Genomic DNA, 12,677 nt, shown 5'->3' with positions numbered 1-12,677 from the left:
CATCATTCACCCAGCAGCGCTCAATAAAATGATACTGTAGTTAACAAGTTTTATAACACAAAGTTACTTTAAAACATGGAACTAATCAGAGGGAAGCCTGTTTATGCATGTCACCACCACATGTAATTGTCAATAAATAAACAAAGATCTGCTTCACCTACTGTCATGTATATCAAGTAAGTCGTTAATCTAAACTAATGAAGCTTAAGATATATGACAGACAGTTTTTATGGAGCGCCTTCCTAATGATATGTTTGCTTTTCATTTCAATGCCAAGAGCCCATTATCAAGAAAGCAGCACATTATGGTCCAAAAGCATTGAAATCTGAAGCACAATTCTTTGTTCAGGGCTCACAACAAGCGGCGCCTGCACATATGTAGTCATGTACTCTGTGCGGTGAAAAGCATTACTTAGAAGCAAATAAAGGGAGCTGGGGAATCATCTGATGTTCCTACTCTCTTGTGGGTCCCCCACTCCCACCCCACCCTTGGAGTTTTAAGCTCACCTGGAAAGAAAAAGGAAACTCAATCCAGCCTAACTCAAGCACACATCCATTTTGAAAAACGTGCGTGAATAGCTATCACAAACGTAATGAGTCCTAATCGCTAAAGAACGCCCTGAATCTCCAAAGAGCACAAACCCAGGATGCCACACTGCAAACAGAAAGCTACCAGATAATAGGAACAGGCATCCTACAATTATTTCAGTGTTCACGTTCATCCTAGAGCTTTGATGGTTTCCAAAGATGACGTAATTATTTCTTATTCCACTTCTAGTTTGGAGGAGAATCTCGTGGATGAATGAACACCTATCAAACCATGACACATTCAAGATAGTTGACCCTTTGGGCTGGTGCCAGCAAGAGACAGTTGCAGGTTCCAAGGACCCAATGAAAGTCTCCATCATGTAGCACTTTGCTTTACCTAAATCTGGAGAAATATGCCTTAAATGGGACCAGATTATAAGAGGACATGATATACCTGTGTGCAGGACAGGATAAAGGACTATCATGCATGGCCGGGGGTCTTGACTGTCTTGTTCCTCAATGTACTTGCAGCCCCTTCCACAGTCCCTGGCCCATGGTGGGTACTTGGTGAATATTTATTTGCTAAGGCTATGAAAGCAACGGTGATATACAGAACAAAAGGATTTTTTTAAAAAACTTTCCTGGAAACACTTTTTTCTCCTCCCCCATCCCATTCTCTCTTCCTTTAATAAAAACAGAAAGGCCTCCACTGTCAACAGCTTTCTCTTCTCTGTCTTCAGGGTCAGGCCTGAAGGGCCTTTATGAAGTCATAAGTCCCTGCCATCTTCAATTTTCTTCTTGCTCAAACCAAAGCAAAATTCAATTCATTCCTTCAGGAGAAGCTCCCAGAGCACCATGAGCCGAAGTGGGCACGTGGGCCCTCGTGGAACTCAAGAGACACACACGTGGAGAATGACGAGGCTTTGTCAGCAGCTTTTTAGAGTTGTGCAAACACAGGTGCGCAGAGGAGGGTGCTCCTGAGTGGAGGGTTCAGGGGAGGCTTCCCAGGACACAGGCCACAAGAGCTGGGCTCTGGAGCCTTAGGCTTACTACTCTGAGCCTTGAGTTTTCTCAAGTAAGTGCATCTTTGCCTCTTTCTTTTCCAGGGGGGTGGGGTGGGAATAAAGCACAGCCTCTGTACTGTGGCTCATGCTACTTTCAGGTTCCAAGGAGATTAGTACATGGACCTGGTGAGCACCTGCCAAGACCTTCTAAATACCACTTTCACCATGAAGACTGCTTAGTCCCAGGACCAGCCACGATCTCTTTCCTAAGAGTTCCCAATGCACTGTGCGTTTTCCTAAGTCATGGCCCCAAGTTAGCTCCTGTCGAGCTTTTTGACTTCTTTGGCTGATCCCTAAATGTGTGTTTCCAGGGACAGACTGTACATCTCACTAAGCTCTGGAACAAAAACAGTAGCTGATGTTTATGAAGAGGTCCCAAGGGGACAGACTTTCTGCTCAGTGCTTGGGATGGTTTATCTTACTTGATCGTCTTCATAAATCTACGAAGAGACTTTCATCACTCTCTCATTTTTCAAATGGATCACTGAAGTTTTGCAGGGCTGAGAACTTGGCCCATATTTGCTTGGCTGGTGGCAGCAGATTCTAAGCACAGAGCCATCCTCCTACCCACGGCTCAATTCCAGTGCTTTGTGGCTCCTGTTACGTGTAGACACGACTGTCTTCATAGCAGCATTCAAGTTCCTCGAAGTCACAAAATACGTGATATTAACTCTAGCACTTAGCAGAGCAGTTCTAAAGCTGACCCCCAGATTTGTTCCACTTCTTTCTGTGTAACTCTAGGTGGGTCTCGGAATCTCTCTTATGCCTCAAGGATTTCCTTATCTGTAAAATAATAATAACTATTACTATTATTATTATTATACTAATGTTATATAACAGCATCTATCTAACATAGTGTGAGGATTAAATGAGTTGGTGCATACAAAGTGCTTAGAACATAAACTAACATGGCATAACAAAGATTAACTAGTTTTTGTTAACACTTATTCAATTCCCCAATTATTACTCAAGTTGCCTACATTTCCATGCATCATATATGTATGTGTGTGTGTGTGTGTGTGTGTATGAAACTAGATAAGTAAAGTGCTTTTTGATGGCAATGAAGAACATATAAAATTATCCAGAAACAATTCAGTGAGAATTAACATGCAAAGTTTTTATAGGTAATTTTATAGTTTCGAGATTAAATTCAAGTTAAGATTATACACATCTCCAGAAGTCACGTTAGGCCAAGCTGCTTGCATTCCTGAGGGGCAAGAACTCCTTCTTTAGCTTCTGTTTGTCCTCAGGGTTATTTGGATTTGGGTCCATTAAAAAAATGGTGACTTTCTCTGTTAGTCCCTTTCTCTTCTTCAGTTTCCACTTTTTTCACTCTTTTACTCACTGGTGATTTTCCTTCTCCCTCACTTGCCCCCAAAAACTCAAATTCTGCTGTCCAGTGTTTGACTTCTTATTCATTGTCTAACTGCTTTACCCCAAGAGTGCTTCTGTCAATCAAATTAGAAAGCTTTGGATGGCAGTCAATTATAATTCTTCATTGATTTAATCATTATTTTCCAGTATGAAAGGTTTTCAATATATAAGCTCATTCAAACTTTCAGTCTCTGCTAGTAGAATGAAAGGTCCTTTTTTCTCATTAAAAGAACTTCCAAAAAATTACATCAATAGAGGCAAAACATGATAAGGAATTTTTTTTTTTTTTTTTTTTTTTTTTTTTTTTTTTTTCCCGTACGCGGGCCTCTCACTGTTGTGGCCTCTCCCGTTGCGGAACACAGGCTCCGGATGCGCAGGCTCAGCGGCCATGGCTCACGGGCCCAGCCGCTCCGCGGCATATGGGATCCTCCCAGACCGGGGCACGAACCCGTATCCCCTGCATCGGCAGGCGGACTCTCAACCACTGCGCCACCAGGGAGGCCCCATGATAAGGAATTTTTTTCCCAGAAAAAAATAATGTCATCAAAGGCCTCTCCTTGTCCCCTACAAAAAGTTCCAGGTTAAATGGAATTCTACAAGTCGTTCAAAGACCAGATGACTTCAATGCTTCTTAAATTGTCCAAGGTATAGAAAATGAAGGAAATTTTCTAAAACCTGTCTATGAAACAAATGTAACATATATGCCTAAATCTGATAAAGATAGTAGACACATACAAACCTAGAGAACAATCTGACTTATAAGTATCAGTGAAAAATTACCAAACAAAACATTAGCAAACAGAATCCAAGAACACATTTTAAAAACTATAGTACATCATGACCAGGTAAAATTTATTCCAGAATATAAGGAACCATATTAACATAATTCATCATATTATAAATTCAAGTAAAAACATCAAACAATTATCTCCATAAATGATAAAAGATCTTCAACAAAATTTAATACTTATTTTAAAAACCTATTATATATACTTTTACATAATGAGAACACACTAGGTATCTTCCAAGTCAGAAGTAAGGCTAATATGCCCTCTACCACCACTACTATTTACAGCTGTGCTGGAGTCATGATCCATGGTCATTTAAAAAATGAAAACAATTAAAAGCATAAAAAATGGGTGGGAAACAAGTAAAATTATCATTATTTTGAAGAAGACATGATAGTGAACTTTCCAAACCTAGAGAACCAAAGATAAAACCAGGGCCTCCCTGGTGGCGCAGTGGTTGAGAGTCCGCCTGCCGATGCAGGGGATACGGGTTCGTGCCCCGGTCTGGGAGGATCCCACATGCCGCGGAGCGGCTGGGCCCGTGAGCCATGGCCGCTGAGCCTGCGCGTCCGGAGCCTGTGCTCCGCAACGGGAGAGGCCACAACAGTGAGAGGCCCGCATACCGCAAAAAAGAAAAAAAAAAAAAAAAAAAACTAACACAAACATTAAGGAAATCAAATAATCTCTCAGGATATAAAATTAGCACACAAAGGTAAATAGCCTTCACAAACACTAATTGATACCAGGTAGAAGATATATTGAAAGAGAAAAACCCACTTAAAGTAACAAAAATAAAAGACACTTAGATATAAAATTTAAAGAGAAAACTTCAAAACTGTCCTGAAGCTGAGAGAGAGAGGGAGAGAGAGAGAGACCCCAGAACAAAAAGAAAGACATTACCTCTTCTTGGATAGGGTAATTTAGCATCACAAATATACACCAGTTCCCCCACAAGTTATTATACTAAATCAGTGCAATCCTAAGAAAATTACCAACTTTTTTTTCCCCCGGAGGTACATGAATTAGTTCTAAAGCACATGTAGAAAAATGTCCAAAAGTGCCTAGGAAAATCCTCAACAGTAAGAATAGCAGGGATTACTCCCACTAGATACTAAAACTATAAAGATCAATAATTAAAACAGCATGGTTCAGGTATGTAAATAGATAAGCCAATAGGAAAGGGAATTCGCAGATTTAAACTGGAACATCTTGTAACATAAAACAAGGAAGTATTCAAAAACAAATAAGACAGATTAAAACAACAAAGCCAGTTTGCAAGGGCTCCCATTGGCTAATTTTTCTAGTGATTTGAGCATAATAAAGAATAATGATCCTAATAGATGAGTTCATAAGGATATTAAAAGGGCAAGGAACAGGTTAAGGAAAGATCTTCTTTACATAAGAATGGCAACTAATCAACTGTAATAATTTATTTAGGTAAGGCTAGGGCTAATTTAGTGGATGTTAAAACCATTATGTGACATAGATTGAGGAACATGATATTTACATGTTCTCAATGTATTATCCCACATTTGAATCATTAGAAAAAATACTTTTACATTGAAGAGCTCTGACAGATGTCACTTTAAGCAATTGATCAAACTTAGTATCACCAGTAATTAGGTGACCAATAATTAGATTTCCCAGTTTCCCTGCAACATACCCAGTTTTCACCTGATGTCTTACAGTACTTATTAATGATACCACTTTTTCCTCTCAAAAGTGTACCAGTTTAAATGATAAATTATAGGGTCACTCTTCTGATAATATGCCTCTTGATGTGATGCAATCAAGATTACTCTTATACAGTATCCTTGCCCAAATGTTTAACCTATATTTAATCAGGAGGAAACAATCAGACAAATTAAAAAATATGGGGAATTTTACAAGACAAGTGCTCTGGGAACTTTAAAAAAAATGTCAGTATTATCAAAGAAAAAGAATCTTGGGTATGCTAATTGTATTATGGTTGGGTAGCAGAATTCCTTTTTTTTATATATAAATTTATTTTATTTATTTTTATTTTTGGCTGTGTTGGGTCTTCGTTGCTGCACTCGGGCTTTCTCTAGTTGCGGTGAGCAGGGGTTACTCTTCATTGCGGTGTGTGGGCTTCTCATTGCGGTGGCTTCTCTTGTTGTGAAGCATGAGCTCTAGGTGTGTGGGCTTCAGTAGTTGTGGCATGCAGGCTCAGTAGTTGTGGCTCGCAAGCTCTAGAGTGCAGGCTCAGTAGTTGTGGCACGCATGCTTAGTTGCTCCGCAGCATGTGGTATCTTCCCAGACCAGGGTTTGAACCTATGTCCCCTGCATTGGCAGGCGGATTCTTAACCACTGCGCCACCAGGGAAGCCCCAAGAATATCCTTGATTCTTAGGAGATAAATGCTGATATATTTAGAGAGCATAGAGTTGGGTTTTGCTTTTTAATCCCATTTAACAATTTCCATCTTTAAATTGGAGTATTTAGACCTTTTACATTTAATATAATTACCAAGATATTTGAGTTTAAATCTATCATCTTCTTTGCTTTTTTTCTATTTGCCCCCTCTACTCTTTGTTCTCTTATTCCCATTTCCCTCTTGATTTTTTGACTGAGTACTTTTTTTTTCATGTTCTATTTTATCCCCTCTCTTGATTTAATAGTCAAATGTCTTTGTTTATTTGTTTTACTGGTTGCTCTAGGGTTTACAATATGCATATTTAACTTATCACAGACTGCCTTCAAATGTTATACCACTTTGTGTATAATGTATACTTCCATCTCTCCACTTCCATCTTTTGTCCTATTGTAATTAACCTCACAGTATATTATTATTTTTGCTTCAGACAATTAAGGACATTTTAAAGAGATGAAAATGGAGGAAAAAAGTCTTTTATATTTTCTTACACATATACTATTTCTGGTGTTTTTATTCCTTTATAAAAATATGTTTCCACTTGATACCATTTTCCTTCAATCTGAAAAACTTTCTTTAACACTTCTTGTGCAATCTTCTTCGCAATGAATTCTCTCAGGTTTAGTTTTATTGAAATAGAAAATTTTTTGAAGGATATTTTTGAGAAATACAGAATTCTAGTTGACAGATTTTTTTTTCTTTCAGCACCTTAAAGATGTTGTTCTGTTCCCAACAGTAATGAGAGTCTACTGTTGGAACTGTGGCTTGTTCTGGGTGTCTGAGATACATCAGCGAACAAAGAGACAGCAATCCCTGACACAATGAAGCTTATTTTCTAGGTAGGGGGAGACAGAAAGTAAATAATGCACCTAAATAAATAGTATTTTGGAAGGTAATGGACAAAATACAGCAGGAGGGGAGGGATTTGGAGGACAGCAGAGGTGGTTATAGAGAATAGTGTGTTTAGAGTGGGACTAATTAGGAGGATGCCATTTGAGCGAAGACTTCAAGGAGGTGGGCCATGTGGAAATACAGAGGAAGAGGGTTGCACACAGAAGGAATTGCCAGAGCAAAGGCCCTAAGGCAAGGACATATCTGGTGTGTTCAAGAAACAAAAGCCTCAGCCTAGCTGCAGTATAGGGAGCAAGGGGGCCAGTAGTAAGAGATAAAGGCCAAATGGAAGAGGGAGACAGACGGGGGGGGTGCTCTTTAGGCCTTTGTAAGACACTTGTCTTTTACTCTCAGAGAAATAATGAGCCATTAGAAGGTTTTGAGCTGCGGAGTGATGTGATATGGCCTATACTTTAAAAGGATCAATCTGACTTCAGTACTAACTGTGGAGAGGCAGGGTGGAAACAGAAATGCCAGGTGGAAGGCTGGAGTAACCAACAAAGGAGAGATGGCAGTGGATTGGAACAGGATGGTAGCAGCAAAAGTCAGGCACTGGATATTTTAAAGGTAGAACCAATAAGATTTTCTGCAAAAACTGAATATGGGTTGTAAATGAACAGCTCAAAGGATGCACTTGTCATTAACTGGGATGGAAATGACTGTGGGCAGAAGACCTCTTGGGGAGAAGATAAGGAACATTTTGGACGTGGTAAGTTTGTGACATCTCTTAGACATCTGAAAGGTCTAGTAGGGAGGGGGACATACAAGTCTTGAGATATTTGAGCTAGACTCTCCTTTTGAGAGTCATCAGCAGCATAGAGATGGTCTTTAAAGCCATGGATCTGGAAGAGAGCAAAAGAGCAAAGCAGACATAGCAAGGAAGAGAACCTGGGATTGAAAGCTGAGGCACTTCAACATTGAGAGCCGCAGAGTGGAGGAGAAACTTGCAGACAGAGACAGAGAAAGAAGAGGAACGTGCATACAGAAAGAGGCTCCAGATTAGTAGTAGAAAAGACAAGAGAGTGTGGTGTCCTGGAAACCAAGTGAAGAACGTGTATCAAGGAGAAGGAATGATCCCATGAACCTGATAAAACCAACCACTGGATTTAGCAACTGGGAGGTCACTGATAGCCTTGAAAAGAGCTGTTTAAGTGAAGTGAGGAGTGTGAAAACCTAATAAGAGAAGATGAGAGAAGAACACTGGAGATTTCTATGGATTTTGCTGCAAGGGGGGAGCAGTGGGAGGATTAGGATAAACAGATTTTTTTTTTTTTCGGTACGCGGGCCTCTCACTATCGCGGCCTCTCCCGTTGCAGAGCACAGGCTCCGGACGCACAGGCTCAGCGGCCATGGCTCACGGGCCCAGCCGCTCCGCGGCATGTGGGATCTTCCCGGACCGGGGCACGAACCCGCGTCCCCTGCATCGGCAGGCAGACTCTCAACCACTGCACCACCAGGGAAGCCAAACAGATTTTTTTTAAATGATGGAAGTGGTCCAGAAAAGAGGGAAATTTTGATGATGCAGAAGAGAGAAGGGAGAATTACTGGAGCAAAGTCCCTGAGTAGGGAAAAGGGCTAGGATCTTTTATACTAATGGGAGGATTGGCTTAAAATAAAACATGGATATGTCATCCCTAGCATCAGTCAAGAAGTCTATTAGGTGGGTAAATGTGCTGCTGGGTTATCCATAAACAATATGTAATAAACTTGTGTTTAAAATTTTTTCATAAATGATATAAAATGAATCCTTTTGTCACTTTTTTTTTTTTTATCCTAACCTGAAGTTTGGGGAAATCGTTCACATTGACTCACTACAGACCTGGTTTGTTCAATTTATACTCACTGTACTGTGCTACCATGTGCTGTACCTGATGTGCAAATCTATGCACTGGTCCATGGCATAAATAGATGCCAATGTATTATATAACACCCTACTGACAGAACAATTAGCTATTATAATCAATGCAGCAATGTACATTTCCCCTTCTATAACACATAGGCATAGGCAACAGTTCTCTCAAGTATATAAGTAAAATTACATTGCAAGGCTATACCATATATATGCACGGCTCAAACTCTATTAGATATTGACAAACTGCTACTAAAATGTAAACTGGAGCACCATTTTATACATCAAATAATTATAAATTATGTAAGTGTCCCGAAACAACAAAATTAAAGTTTTACACATTCATAGGATATAATATCATGTAACCATTATAAATGTTTTTAGATAACAGTTAATTAGGAGAAATGCTTATTTCATAACTTCCCATTTAAAATGTAAAAACAAGAAAGGAACACCATAATTTATACTATGAAAAGACTGATTTTTTAATGTACCTCTGCATAGAAAAATGACTGAAAGGAAATATTGTCCATATTTTAACAGTCATTTTTTTCTGGATGATGAGACAATGTGTAGAAATTTTTTTCTTACATTTACTTTTCTGGGTATTCTAAATTTTCTACACAAACTTGTATTTCTTTGAGTAAAAACTAAAATATTTGCATTGTAATTAAAATAACTTGACCATAAACATTGAATTCTTTTTAAAAAAATACAAACTAAAGTCTATGATAAGGAAAGATTCTATAAAAGTTATTTTTGAAAAGTTTCATTTGTTTCATCACCCGCTTGCTTCCACTGCCTTAGAGCACCGACCACCATACTAAGTGACTAGAACACAGCCAGTCAGCCTCACAATTTTAGAGTATTAGTATCATCCACATTTTACCTAAGAATAAAAAATGCAGTTTTCTCTTCCAGGATATAAACACCATCTACCTCAGGCCACAGTTGTTCAACTGCTAAGTCTTTCTGTAGCAGCTGATTCCCTACCATGTCCAAACATTCAGGTAACAAAAATATGTCACCCTGGTAAACACTCCAGTGCTTCACTAGAAAATGGAAGCTGGTGAAAATACGGTTGATTCAAGTGGACTTTGTGAAATTCCTGGATGCTAATGTTGCCCCATCTGACCTTGTCAGGGCCCTTTTCTTCAGAATCGAAGTAATGGGATTTTTATTCTGTCCTCGAGAACAAAATAACACCTAAATATGAAATGATACTGGGGAATAGGTATATTTCAGCTGTTTGAATATCTCTATTCAGAAGTATTCTACCCTTTAATTTCTTATGGAAATGTTGTATCAATTCACCATCTACAAAAAAAGAAAAAAAATAGTACTACTGGTATCTCAATTCTATCTTTGATACCTAGAATTTAAACTATTTTTAAAATCATCTTTACTTTGTCTGGCAATTTTCTGCCTTCACCTTTATTTCCCAACTTCCATGAGATAATCGAAGGAAACCTCCCTATTTGTATGGAAACATTTACATACAATCTTGAAGTAAACAAGGAGGTCACAAAATCTATTTCCATTAGTGCAAGAAACAAAGCAGGGCTTTCAACTTAGAAATGTCAGGCACCATTACTTTCTGTATAGTATGAAAATGCTACATCTATTGATGTCAAACATAGCAATATGTCTATCTACGTATGAACATTGATGATTGTGGGATGCTTCAACAGACTCTTGGCAAGCCACAGATTGAAATTGTTTTCATAAATGAGCAGCATAAAAACCAGTGCAAGATGGACTTCTTGCAGCAAAAGTCATCTAAACTGACTTTTAAAATTTTACCGGGAGATGCATGAGGGAAGGGATGTGGGAACAGATGTATATGTATGACTGATTCACTTTGTTATAAAGCAGAAACTAATAAAAAAAATAAATAAATAAAAATAAAAATAAAAATTTACCAGTGAGCTTGCATTTATCATTAGAATATTTTGCAAAGAACCTGTGATAAGTGGACGATTACGTAGTTTCAGTAATGGCAAATTGCATCATTATGGGTTTCATTGCAGGTGTGTGTGTTTGTGTGTGTGTGTGTGTGTGTGTGTTATAATATATATTTTATGTTTCTACATGACAACAGATATATGTAACACAATAAAAGTGCCCAGATACAAGACTAAATCCTTGTTGGTTATCATAGCAGGAATTCTCTTTATAAAGGTAAAACTATATAGAATGAGTACTATCAATATAAAAATATACAATGAAAAATTTAAAGTTCATATTTTCAGTTGCTTTCCATACACCCTGTTGGTAATTTCAGCTTCTGCCTGAAACATCCATTACATATGCAGCATATTAGTTGCATCTGAATGAAAGACAAACATAAATAAGGTATTTTAAAGCATCACTAATAAACACAAATAAGCAATTTAAGTACTGAACACAACCTGAGAGATAAACTTATCTTTGGGTTTTCCAAGATTTCTAAATGAGTATGAAAAATACTGTCCAGCCTCTGTGCAATCAGAGATGCAATGCAATCTTTTCTCAACTATCCAGATCCCAGGCCTTGGTCTTTCCGAATCTCAGCCAAAAAAATAGTGCCAGCTCCAACTCCAAAGTTGGGTGCCTAGGAGAGCTAGTTCAAGTTCAGGACTCTCACTCTGCTTTTTGTCTCTCCTGGCAATTCTTTATCTCCTATGGAGGCCTACCTCTTCCACACAGGACTTCCTACATTGCTCTTCCACATGGCTTCCTACAACTCTCGGCCTCCAAGAAGGATTACTATTCTTTTATTAGCTCTAATTTTTTTGAAAAGTCAGGGAAGACTGATTTGGGTCAGTTTGGGTCGTATATGCCTATTCCCAAACCAACGCCTATAGCTGTGGGATTAGGTACCACAGTTGTCCAAACCTGCCTACTCTTCACCCAGTCACTGTGGCTGGGAAGAAGAGGTTCTGTAAAAAGGTGGCAGCATCCACTAAATCTCATTGTAGAGAATTTGGGGAGGTGACTTTCCTAACGAGAGGGTGAGTGCTTTTATCAGAGGCTGGGAGGGGTGCTGGCACCTAACAACGTATTTCACTAGACAAATACATCCCTGCCAACTTCAACTCATCCAAAGAAATGTTCTTACCCTATGCCGAATTACATTTCCTTCTGATTAGTCAGGCTTTTAAGAAGGTAAAAAAATTGGAAAATATCTAAAATTCATTGAGCACAAATTAGCCTTGCCTAGGCAACTTTTATAGGACCAGTTTTCATGGAGTCCAATTTAAACGGAGTCAGATCCTAATTATTTGGTCTAGAAAAATATAAATCTCATATCTACCCTGCTCCTCAATCTTATTTTCTTCAATTTTCTTCTCTATCAATCTATTTCAACAAATCTCTTTCTCACAGTTACTTTGAAAATGTAAACATTATAGATGCATTAGATACTCTATATGATGTTTCAGAGACATTACTAATAAATGTGTCTATTTTGAAAAAAGTAAACTGTCTGTGATTTCAGGGATGTTTACTCCCATTCATTGCAAACACATTTGATGAATATAACTGCCACCATGACCATAAGTCTTAATCATAAAATGGTTGTTTATAGCTGTGAAATTCATCCTCTCAAACTGAATTGTAGATTTTTCATTTTAAATATACTCTACACTGAAAAATTTTGCAACACGGTCGTGACCAAAAAGTCAATAGATCTTATTGTTTTTCAGGTGAGGAACATGGTGAGATAAAAATAAGTGGAATCTAAAAAAAAAAAAAAAAGAAAAAAGAAAAAGGCTCTGATGAACCTAGGGGCAGGACAGGAATAAAGATGTAG

This window comes from Mesoplodon mirus (assembly GCF_964341445.2).
Source record: "Mesoplodon mirus genome assembly, chromosome: 16".
Taxonomy (NCBI): Eukaryota; Metazoa; Chordata; class Mammalia; order Artiodactyla; family Ziphiidae; genus Mesoplodon; species Mesoplodon mirus.
Note: the sequence above shows the minus strand (reverse complement) of the source record.